Source organism: Capsicum annuum, chromosome 5 (genome assembly GCF_002878395.1).
Source record: "Capsicum annuum cultivar UCD-10X-F1 chromosome 5, UCD10Xv1.1, whole genome shotgun sequence".
Lineage (NCBI taxonomy): Eukaryota > Viridiplantae > Streptophyta > Magnoliopsida > Solanales > Solanaceae > Capsicum > Capsicum annuum.
In genome coordinates this window covers 220,681,233-220,693,377 of record NC_061115.1, presented here as the reverse complement: position 1 = coordinate 220,693,377, position 12,145 = coordinate 220,681,233, and the positions used below count along the sequence as shown (strand labels likewise).

Sequence of the window (12,145 nt, the reverse complement as noted above, 5' to 3'; positions counted from 1 at the left end):
GAAGTGGTAAGGCATGTTATACTTAGGATGTGATCTTTAAAGGAGATATAGAAGATTGCATCATATGGTTTAGAATAATAGCGTGGTCTGGCATGTTGTATTTTTGTGACTTAGAGTTAGGCTTGATCACGATGAAGGGATTAAGTTATTTCCGACATTAGTAGAAAGATTTGTCAATGCTCATATGAGAATTTTAAGCTGAGTTGAATGAATATGATATTTAAGGAGAATAGTATAGTTAAGTGATATTCGAGAAGTGTGATAAGCTTGAAAGTAAGAAGTTGTAATGCCAAAAGCCTGGTAATTCTATCCTAATTCAGGAGTTATATGCCTATGATCCAGACTGCAGAGTAGTGTCAATGTGGTGATTCCTCAGTTGGATGTCTTGTGTAATCCATACCAAGTTTCATGGCTCCCTATTACTGCTAGAATTTCTTTAGAGAATTGTGCTGAAGAGATACTCCAGTTAAGTATGAGGGTGCAGTATAATTCAGTCTGTATGGCCAATAAGTCAGTTTAGCAGTCAGATTCGTATGACTTGTTTTCTCGTCTTTGCACTTATTCATGATACTCGAAATCTCAGACATGCTACTATTCCAAGATAGAGTATACTAGTAGTTACGAGTATAGCCCAGTTCATGCATCATGCATTAAATTCAGATTCCAGATGTTCAGTTATGATTCAATTCATAGGCGCCCTGTGCATCGCCTCAGTTTTCTGAGTATCTTAGTGAATTGAGCATTCATAGAGGGACATAGGGTACCAAGGGGTAGATACCCCATTAAGTTGCATGCATAGATTCTTATTACAAGCTTCGCATCAGTTATTATTGCGTATATAGCCATACGTTCATACGTCAGTTCAGTCAGATATGTATGCATTAGAAATGCATGTTCAATAGAAAAGTTCAGCTTAGCAGTGTATTCAGTCCTGCATTCATGAGAACAACTCGGTCACAGATCCATGCATCAGATATGCATGATTCATTATGAGAATTCAGCCTATGAGTAGCTTCAGTCGTGTGTTCCATGCCTCGGTTATGCATGTCCGGCATAAGCATTTAAAACATCAGTAGTTCCAATCTTGTAGTCATGTTTCCGATCAGTGTATTCTTTCTTAGGGAACATATCATGTCCGCGTTATCCCATACCCTTAAGACTTCGACATTCTATCCATCATTCGGGGACGAATGATCCCAAGGGGGAGATAATGTAACACCCCGCATTTTGGGCTAGAAGAAAAACCATGACTCTAATGCGTTGATAATCCCAGAGCCTTAAATCCTATGCCAATTTGACATGTTTATGTAGTATGCGAATCCATTTGAGCATGAATTTAGACCATAGAGGTCCTTCAACTCAAGGACGAGTTGAAACTATTTCTATCGATTAAGTTTTAGTGGATGTTGTAATTTGTGTCAGTTTCCATCGACCATAGCTCTCTGTATATGTGGAATTAGAGAGCCTACTATATGTCAAATGATAGGTCTTCGAGTTAACTTTCCAACGATACCAATTTTGCTAAAATCCGACACCCGACAAGAATTTATGGCCTTTCAAACTAGTATGCGTCGCCTAACCAATCGTACATGGCCACTGGAAAGCATAACTATAGGCGATATCATATGCGGAGCCTATGTAAATATAGGCGATATCATATGCGGCGACTATGTAAATATATGCGATATCATATGCGGCGCATGTCTTATGGTTTCAAGTGACTTAAACACTCCATTTTTGGGACAAAATGATCTTTTTCCCATCCTTATTCAGCCATAAACACGAAATTCAGTCCCCAATTCTCCAAAATACATCCACATTCATCTAAAAATTCTCAAGAACACTCCCAAGGGTTTCAAACTAGAAATCCAAATAAATCAAGACTCAACCGTGGGTTTTCAAAATTGATTAGAGATTCGGAATCCCCAATCCACAGGCTTCAAGAAGCACCCATTATTTTTCGAAATAGAGGTACGCGGGGTTTTCCTAAATTCTCATGGGCATATAAAAATCATGTTTTAGAATGGGATTTTTGAATCTATGTATATATTCATGTATTAAATGTTTTAACATCATTGTTTTGGTCTTTTGACCTTTCCCAAAGTGATTTGAGAATATGAATGTATGAAACCATGTATTTAAGAATGAATTCTTGTTGAGAGCATGATTTTCAGTGAATTCCCTCTTATTATGAATTTTTTAGATTTCTCATAGCATATGAATTGTTTTGCAATGCATCCTTGAAAAGCAGTATATGAAATGATTGAACTCTTGTTATGATTTAAAGGTGGTTTTAAATCACTAAAGAGGGAATCTAGCATGAATGTTTAATGTTCATAATGCATGTAATGAAAGAGTGCATGGATTTGCTAAAGGCACTAGACCACCATATGTTGATGAAGTTTTTGTATGATTTTGACTTGAGTTTCAAAACATGAAATCTTCTATATCAGTCGCATATTTTTGGTGGTCTAAATTATGCTTTAAATGAAAGATTTAGCTTAATGTATTATGGCTCAGAAATCATAACTTGCATGTCTTGGTATGACGATACCAATTCAGACCAATGCCATATCAGACTCAGACTAATAGACATTTCAGACTATCATGATTTTATACATTCAGAATGTTGCATGTATAGAAAAGGTTAAAAATGGGCATACAGAGATGTTAGGTGGTTCCCTGAAGAGGGATTGAGTTCAAGCAACTCATTGCCTAAAATCATGGTTTGCCGAGTATATTATTATACGCTGACTTAAGTGTCGTGTGGCGTATCAGATTCACGAACTCCAACCCTTGCGGCATACTCGGGTTGGAGGCTTCCCCGCCGAGTCAATGGCGGATTCCATATTGCCCGTGGAATATCAGACTTGTAGGGGATACCACCCAACTCAAAAGTAATACACAGATCAGAGTTTGAGATTTACAGACAGGTACCCATGTATTTTTCAGAAATTGTTTTATGCATAATGTTTGATGAACATTTGCTCTCACGTATTATATATATATATATATATATATATATATATATATATATATATATGTTCAATTACTCTATTTTGGATTTCTTCACGTGCCAGTACAATTGTGCTGACCCCCCTTACTCCCAGGTAATGAGGCGTAGTTTAGAGGTCTAGATCCTCAGTAGAGTCTACAGACAGTGTTGTCTCAGAGTTCAGTTGGTGAGCCTTCTTTGCTTCGGAAGGCCTAGGTATTTATTTCAGTATGGTTTTTGGTTTGCTGGGGCCTTGTCCCAGTTATTCAGATAGTATGTCAGTAGAGATTTCGCAGACTGTTGCAGATGTTTATTAAATATTGTTGAGCATGTTTTCAGGCCTTTAACTGTCTTAAATTGTTGACCATGTTTCCGTATTATTGTGTCTATTCCGTATTACTTTGATCATATGAATTATGAGCATGATTACCAGATAGACAGAGGGCATTTCGGGCCTTCGGGTTCAGGAATGCTCGTCATTGCCAGGGCCCCGGTTCGGGTCGTACAAGTTGGGTGTGTCGTAGCAACTTTGGTCATAGTTCAAGGAGTACTAGATGCTTATCTCAAATGAAATTATAAAACATAAAACCCAAAAAAGAAGTTATCCCTTTCTTATGATGAAGGCTAAGTTTAGGTAACAAATGCCTTTCTTTGGGTCAAAGGAAAAAAGTGGTACTTAGTTTTCTATTTTGGAGATTCATCAAGAAGAGCACTCTAATATTATTCTTTATTTCAATATAATGGTTAATATTAGTGTGTCATTAATTGATAGTTGCCACAACTAAATGTATTTGAGTTGTCTTCATAATTTTTTCGACTAATTTTTCATCTCGACTAGCTCTGTCTTCATGATCATTACCCTCCGACTCTACGTGTGGTTCCACCACCACTAACATCTCTAGCAGGATTGCTTTCTCTGGATGAAAGAAACAATTACAATATTAATTCAAAGATGTCGCCTAGGAGCATCCAAAGGTGTCGCCTAGTGTTCAATGAAGTTTGTTGTGCACTGTGAAGTCTCGGATTCAATTTTCACTATAAGCTAAACGCTAGGGTGATTTCTTCCGATCTGTTCTAGCATTGGTAGACAGAGTTTACTATTAACTGTTGTTGATGGCCCTGTGAAAAAAGTTGAACAAATTCCTTGCTTCCAATTAAAAAAAACAACAAATTAAATGCATTAGCTTTTCTTTTTTATCAAAGGCAAATGTTTTTATGGCATCCAGAATATTTCTTAAAACAAAAAAGGGCAGCCCAGTGCACTAAGCTCCCGCGATGTGCAGTGTTCGGGGAAGGGCTGATCACAAGGATCTATTTTACGCAACCTCAACTTACATTTTTTCAAGGGGCAGCTCACATGACAACAACTTTACTCGTATCCAAAATATTTCGATGATAATATAATAAAGGAAACACAAGATAATAATTTGAAATATTTATTAATCCCAAAATCCAAAAAAAAAAGGAAAAAATGAAAAGAAAATGGATCCAAATATGTACAATCCAAATTTTGTTTTAACTAACATATGAGTAGTTCTTGTTTTCGATATACGAAAAATGAGTTTTCCTTAGTTGATTCCTTGAAAATATCGAATCAAACTATTTGTCCTTGAAAATATCGAATCAAACTATTTGTCCTTATTTCGGCAAAAGAAGCACAAGCTTCTTCACAAGTAAAACTTTTTTTAACGTAGTATTATACACACTTTCTTACTCACCCCTGTGGTCTGGTCCTCTTGCCCCAACCCTACGCATAGCTACGATGATTTACACAACAATCTTTTCTTTTGGAGAAATGACATTCACTTTGGTGCTTAAGAAGCAACCTATGATTATATTCGCTTGTTTTTTCTCTTTTTCTTTTTTCGGTTCCTTTCTTAACTTGTAAAGTCGAGTATGTCGCAGCTGCCTTATGTGTTAGTCATACAATTTGGCGTTGGAAGTTGATAAAGATGCTACAAGAGCAAGCTACTATTGATAATATTGCGTGTTACAAAGAAGTACTATTGCTTTGGTTAAAGAATCCCACATTCCATGAATGAGAAAGCTACTATAGATAATATCATGTGTTAGTAAGAAGTAACGTCGCTTTGGTGAAAGAACAGGCCTTGTGATCTGAAACTTCCTACATAACTTACATAGAGACTCGAGTCTATGTTACAACCTTGACATGTTCACTGGCTTGTAGTTCTTCAATTTTTTTGTATAATGTTCTTGAACGATAGGAAGGGGAGCCTTGGAGTAACTGGTAAAGTTGCTTCCATGTGACCAAGAGGTCACGGGTTCAAGGCTTAGAAATAGCCTTTGGCAAAAATGCAAGGTAAGGCTGCGTACGATACACCCTTTTGGTGGGGCCCTTCCCCGGACACCGCGCATAGCGGTAGCTTGAGTGCACCGGGTTGCCCTTTTTTTTTTTCTTGAACGATAGATATGTGATCAACATCTTGTTTCAAAATTAATATGAGTTCTTATTGTAAAATATGGTCATGGTTTTTAATTTCATTCATTGAAGATGCCTTATTTTAGAGTAAGCTATATGATGTACGATCGGAGTTTTCCTCTCTCAAATCAAATATGCCACTGCCTCTCCGATACGATTGAGGCTTTAATTCTATTATGTTTCTTTACGCTGCTCATCAAAAAATCCTTGCTAAACTCAGTACCTGCAATTTTGTATGGGTTGTTTTAGTGCCAGTAGAGGAATATGTTGTGTTTAGTGCAACAATGGTAAAAGACCTTTTTCGGAGCATTTTACTCTGTATCCTTCTATCAACCTTTTCTTCTCTATTCTTGAATTCAAATTCAATTAGTTGGAAATGTGCTGCTGGTTTTCAGTTTGGATTTTGTAGTTCCGCGAGGAGCATATATATGTTGAGTCAGGTTAATATATAGGAGCAATGATCGCCATTATTATTTCGATAAGTTTCCTCTGTAGCTTATTTGAGTTGGCTACAAGATTTTCTTTGTTCTGTAGTCATGTTTTGTTCGTTTCTTAAGTAATTGACTACTCTACTTGCTTGTTTTTATGAGAAAAGAATCATAAGATGAAGTGAATCTTAAGAGATCCAGGTATTCTTTTCCAATTCAAAAAAGAAATGTTAGAAGTGGAGAAGTCCTGGAAAAATACTTTTCCACTTAAGTGTAACGATTTTGCTAGTTGCAGGGTTCAAACGTGTCACGTGCGCCTAATTCACAAGTCTGTTCTTACCACTAGATCGAAACCCTGGGTAAGACTATGTTGCATGGGTTTTTGACATATGCATTTTCAATGTGACGGATATAGTTTCAATGATGGTTAAGGCGGTTAAGCTACGTGCACCTGTCTAATTTTGGTTGTTTGGTCGCTCTTTTTAATAGCCGAGAATCTAAATGAAAAACATCCATTGTGAAAGCCTCACAACCTGGTGGTCAGCGTAATAGTAATGACATTTGACAATATGCTGCTTGTTTACTAAGAACATAGCGGAGATAGATTATCAGGTCGCTCTTTTTAAGAGTCGAGAATGTAAATAAAAAACATCCCTTGTACTTATTGCTTGCAGATGTATAATTCAACTACATATTTCAGTTTTTACCCAATACCTTGAATTACATATGACAGATGTGTCTTTTTAGTCCATTACATGTTATTTTAGTAATACATTCTTTATCACATGATATAACAAAGATCATTTTCTTCTATTCAAATAATAAGCGGTCACAGGAGATCATTTTTTTTCGTCACCGACAATGCTATAGACCCAATGTACATTCACAAAATAATTCATCGTACAACAACAACAATATACCCAGTGAAATTCCTCAAGTGGAGTTTGGGTAGCGCAGAAGGTAGGCAGACCTTATCCCCTACATTGGAAGACAAAGAGCTTTCCGAATTTTTATAGACCTTCAGTGCAAGGAATAACAATTCAAAGCAGTACAAAAACGAAATGTTAGAAGCGGAGAAGCCATGAAAAAAGACTGTAGAGAGCATGACAAAAAAGGGTGCACTAAAGCTCCCACTATGGTTCGGAGAAGGGCCTGCCACAAGGGTGTATTGTACGCAGCCTTACCTTGCATTTCTGCCAGTTGTTTCCAAGACTTGAACCCATGACCTTCTAGTCACATGACAACAGCTTTGCCAGTTACTCCAACTTTATCAGCTACACACACAGAGACTTACACATATATACATATTCAGGCCGAGAATCCTGTGTTTGCAATTTACAAAAATACGCTAACATTGAGTTCAAGGGGGTAATAGGACCTCTGTGAAGTTGGAGTGTGTTGTAAAAAATTTGGTCATAGTTCGGGGGGTGCTAGATGCTTTACTTAGTTATAAAACATAAAACCCAAACAAGAAGTTATCCCTTTCTTTTGATGAAGGCAAAGTTTAGGTAACAAATGCCTTTCTTTGGGTCAAAGGAAAATAGTGGTACTTAGTTTTCTATTTTGGAGATTCATCAAGCAGAGCATTCTAATATTATTCTTTTTTTCTGTATAATGGTTAATATTAGTGTGTCATTAATAGATAGTTGCCACAACTAAATGCATTTGAGCTGCCTTCATAATGTTTTTGACTAATTTTTCATCTCGACTAGCTCTGTCTTCATGATTATTACCCTCCGACTCTACGTGTGGTTCCACCACCACTAACATCGCGAACAGGATTGCTTTCTCTGGACGAAAGAAACAATTATAGTCTTAATTCAAAGATGCTAGTTAGGAGCATCCAAAGGTATCGCCTAGTGTTCAATGAAGTTTGTTGTGTACTATAAGGTCTCGGGTTCAATTTTCACTAGAAGCTAAACGCTAGGGTGATTTCTTCCGATCTGTTCTAGTATTGGTAGACAGAGTTTACTGGTACCAGTTGTTGATTGGCCTGTGAAAAGAGTTAAACAAATTCCTTGCTTCCAACTACAGCAAAGAACAAATTAAATACCTTAGCTTTTCTATTTTTATCAAAGGCAAATGTTTGTGTGGTGTCCAGAATATTTCTAAAAAAAGAAAAAGGGCAGCTTGGTGTACTAAACTCCCGCTATGTGCAGGGTTCGGGGAAGGACCCGAGCACAAGGATCTATTATACGCAACCTCAACTTACATTTCTACAAGAAGCTGTTTCCAAGAGTTGAACCCGTGACCTCCTGATCACATGACAGGAATTTTACCCGTGTCCGGAGACCGGAATATTTCTATGATAATATAATAAAGGACACAAAAGATCATAATTTGAAATATTTATAAATCCCAAAATCCAAAAAAATAAGGAAAAAATGAAAAGAAAATGGATCCAAATTTGTACAATCCAAATTTTGACATGAAAGCGAAATATGAAAACATCAAAATCCCTTTCTTGTGATCAAGGCAAGCACTAGATCCCTTTATTCTTTGAAATTCATTAAGATTCTAATTAATTTTTCCTATATATAATAATGTTTCATCCAGAGAAAGCAAAGGACTCACAGGATTGTCAAATTAGGACTATATTTGGAAGAAGATCTAACCCCTTATTTACGCATTTATCGTGTTGACACATCCAGATTGCATTAGATCACTATGGGGTTGGAATTCACTGCATTATGCTGTTCCAATTAGGACTGATAGATGTAGTTTCTTATATGCTGGAGTGGAAAAAATCCTTAGTGTACCTTCCGGCAGGAACTAAAAATGACTGGACGACATCAATTCACATTGCAGCCAGTGAAGGTGACGTAAACATGATAAATAAGCTATTAAATCACTGCCTTGATTGTTGGGATATGCTTAACAGAAACAATCAAAATGCTCTTCATGTTGTCGTATTGAACAATCAAGACAAGGTAGTCCGCGTCTTATTAGGCTCTGATAAGTGCGACAGCCTTGTTGATGAGCCAGACAACGACGGCAACACTCCTCTCCATTTGCTTGCTGCCTCTGGTGACCATGTGCCTGAATTAATAAACCATCCTAGAGAAAAGAAGATGTCATTTAACAAACAAAACTAGACTCCACTTGATATTCAAAGCAACGACAAAATAGGTAAGAAGTCAGTCACATATTTGTTTTTCAAATACTGGTTGCATTGCTATGGAATACTCTTTTAACTTTTAATAACAATGCTTTTATAGATCCAACTTATCTTTCTGACCATTCTTGATGTGGTCAAGTAAAATTGTAATTCAATTTTTACATGATATCGTTGCCTCCTAAGCTATGAACAGATTAATTCTCAGTTAGACAAGTTACTGTGTTAAATTTTTCGACAAGACTCAATATAAACTGTACTACCGATAAAAATAGGAGAAATTGGTGGAGGATTTGTGTAGCATTGGCCGATTTGGAAAACGTGACTTTGAGGTAAAGCGGAAGTACGAGTACATGCCCAATCCAAATGATGAAACGGGAACAGGAGTCAAAATACAACTGAGGGAAGATAATCAAGATAAAGCTAAAAAGGCAGATCAAACAGTAATCGAAAGTATTATGAAGTCAGCTCAAATCCATGTTGTTGTGGCCACTTTGATAATGACTGTCACTTTCACCGCTGGTATCACATTGCCAGGAGGTTTTGAGAGCGACCCTTATAGCTCTAATCAAGGGATGGCGATTCTAATAAGGAAAACAGCATTTCGTGCATTTGTTGTTTTTGATGCCATTGCCTTCACATGCTCAGGTGTTGCCATATTCATCTACTTCCTCATGGCAGATTTCATCAAAATAAGAAAGCTGTAGAGAAGTTTTATGATCTCGCAGGTATTTTTCAGTGCTTGTCAATGTTAGCAGTTGTAATTGCATTCGCAACGGGTATGTTTGCTACCTTATCACATTCCTTTGGTCTTGTCGTTACTGTCTGTTTCATAGGTTGCCTCTCTATTTTATTGTACTTCTTGGTTTTTATCTATATTTGTAGATTTTTGTGATGAGAGTTTCTACTTATTGCTTCCAAATGTATAATTCAACTACATATATTTCAGTTTTTACCCAATACCTTGAATTACATACGACCGATATGGTTTTTTAGTCCATTACATGTTATTTTAGTTACTAGTCTAGGATACGTGCGTTGCACGTGTGTCTGACATCAAGCATTTAAATTATATACAAAAAGAAAAAAAGTTCTTTCGTAAGAGAATATACCTAATAAAATATTTATTCATCTCCTTTATCTCTATCATATGTTAGACATCAAAGCACTTGCCGAATTTGACATTTAGTCTCCAAATCATATTGGTAAGTTCCTAAGCCGCAAAGCAATATACATTGTGGTACCCTGAATCGATTAAACAAAAGAAGACCGGTAAAGTTAACTTATCTTCAAGATTTTATTCATCAATTGTGTATTCATATTATTCATAAACAGTTTTTTAAAAGATGAAAAAATATTTTCAAGAAATTACTAAAATATTTTTATAAGAAAAACATAGTCTAATTAATTTCATAAATTTTTTTGTGCTAACAATAAATTTCATAAGATCTGGATATTCAATATTCATAGAAGAAATAATATCATAATTTGTTAATCAAATTAATAACAGGAGCTCTACAAAACAAAGCTAACTACTTTTGAAGTTTTCACATCTTTTCGTTCAATTTTTAACAGACAAACGGGGATAAAATAAAATTTGATATGCTTCATATATATATATATATATATATGAAAAATAATAATTAATCTTGAACTCCTAAATTTTAGGGATTTATACACTTCAGATAAGGAAAATTTTGATAAATAAAATTCTAGTCAATTTTGAATAAAATTTACAATATAAAATATACTTTTAAATGGAAAAAAGGCATCGCGAGATCTATAAACTATACGATTGAAGTTTTTCATATTCCAATTGCTCTTGATGCCTCTAATCTATTTCAAGAACTTTTGGATTACGTATGTAGCTTATCCTATTCTTAAAAGTGTTTGAGCTGATTGTATCGATATGAGAAAAGGCACAAATATGACATGAACTATTTGAAATGGCACATTTATGCCATCGGTTAAAAGTTTGACTCATTTATGCCATCGCCGTTACAAAACAGGTTCATTCATGCCATTAGTTGTTAATTGTGGTTTTTCAAAAACAGCTTGCCACGTGTCGTCTTACTAGAGGCCCACATCATTAATTAAAAAAAAGAGAAAAGGCTCAAATATGTGATCGAACTATTAGAAATGGCTCATTTATTCTATCCGTTAAAAGTTTGGCTCGTTTTGTTATCGCCGTAACAAAACAGGTTCATCCATGCCATTACTTGTTAACGGTGGTTTTCAAAAACAGCTTTGCCACGTGTATTCTTACTAGAGGTCCACATCATTAATTAAAACAAAGAGAAAAGGCTCAAATATGCTATCAAACTATCAGAAATGACTCATTTATACCATCCGTTAAAAGTTTGGCTCGTTTATGTCATTGCCGTTACAAAACAGGTTCATACATGCCTGTGCTTGTTAATGGTAGTTTTTGAAAAATAGCTTTTCCATGTGTTATCTTACTAGAGTTCCACGTCATATTTAATTAAAAAAATTAGTAAGAACTAATTTATTTTCTCTTACATTTTGTTCATACTAGTCAGTGCCTTGAATCTATGAGGAAGATCACCCGTCATAGCATTGAATGAAAAATCCAAGAAGCATAAACAGTAATCGACCAAAATGTATGCAACAGAGAATGATTGACTAGTCATTTTGAGGTTTGTAAGGCTTGGCAAAAGAATATTTTAGGGCTCACTTATTTTTTACAATTATTGGAGCTTGGCCTAAGAACATCTAGAAATATATTCAGTTGTTTAGTTAACTTAATTGGGACATTCACATAATTTTAATTAGTGATGTGGACCTCCAGTAATTTTAATTGGTATGTCTAATTCTTGGGCCTCTTCGTGGTTTAGCCTCGGGCACAACAGCCTGGCTGGCCTCTGGGGTATCCTTTGGATCCTTCAGCGGTTCTAGACTCGTATTTGTAATCTTTAGGAATTCAATTACTAACACTTGAAATCATTGTCTCCGCTCATGTTCATGAATTTCATTAGTCTTTATTGCACATACTACTAATATATATCGCGAGTTCAGTTCAAGGAACATAACAGAAGTTTGTACACAAGGAAAGAGGTGCAACCAATGAATTTATATTATGTATATAGAAAATTACACAAAGTATACATGTCAAAAATACTTTTTGTACGTATACATTACCTTATACA

The 12,145-nt window shown here is 35.7% G+C and overlaps 1 long non-coding RNA gene across 1 annotated transcript; it reads left to right on the top strand.

The window, feature by feature from the left end:
• Positions 1 to 8,211: 8,211 nt before the first annotated feature.
• Positions 8,212 to 9,940, top strand: LOC124898816. Its single transcript, XR_007055604.1, has 2 exons — positions 8,212 to 8,992; positions 9,254 to 9,940. It is a non-coding gene; the product is annotated as an uncharacterized LOC124898816 (long non-coding RNA).
• The last annotated feature ends 2,205 nt before the right edge of the window (positions 9,941 to 12,145 follow it).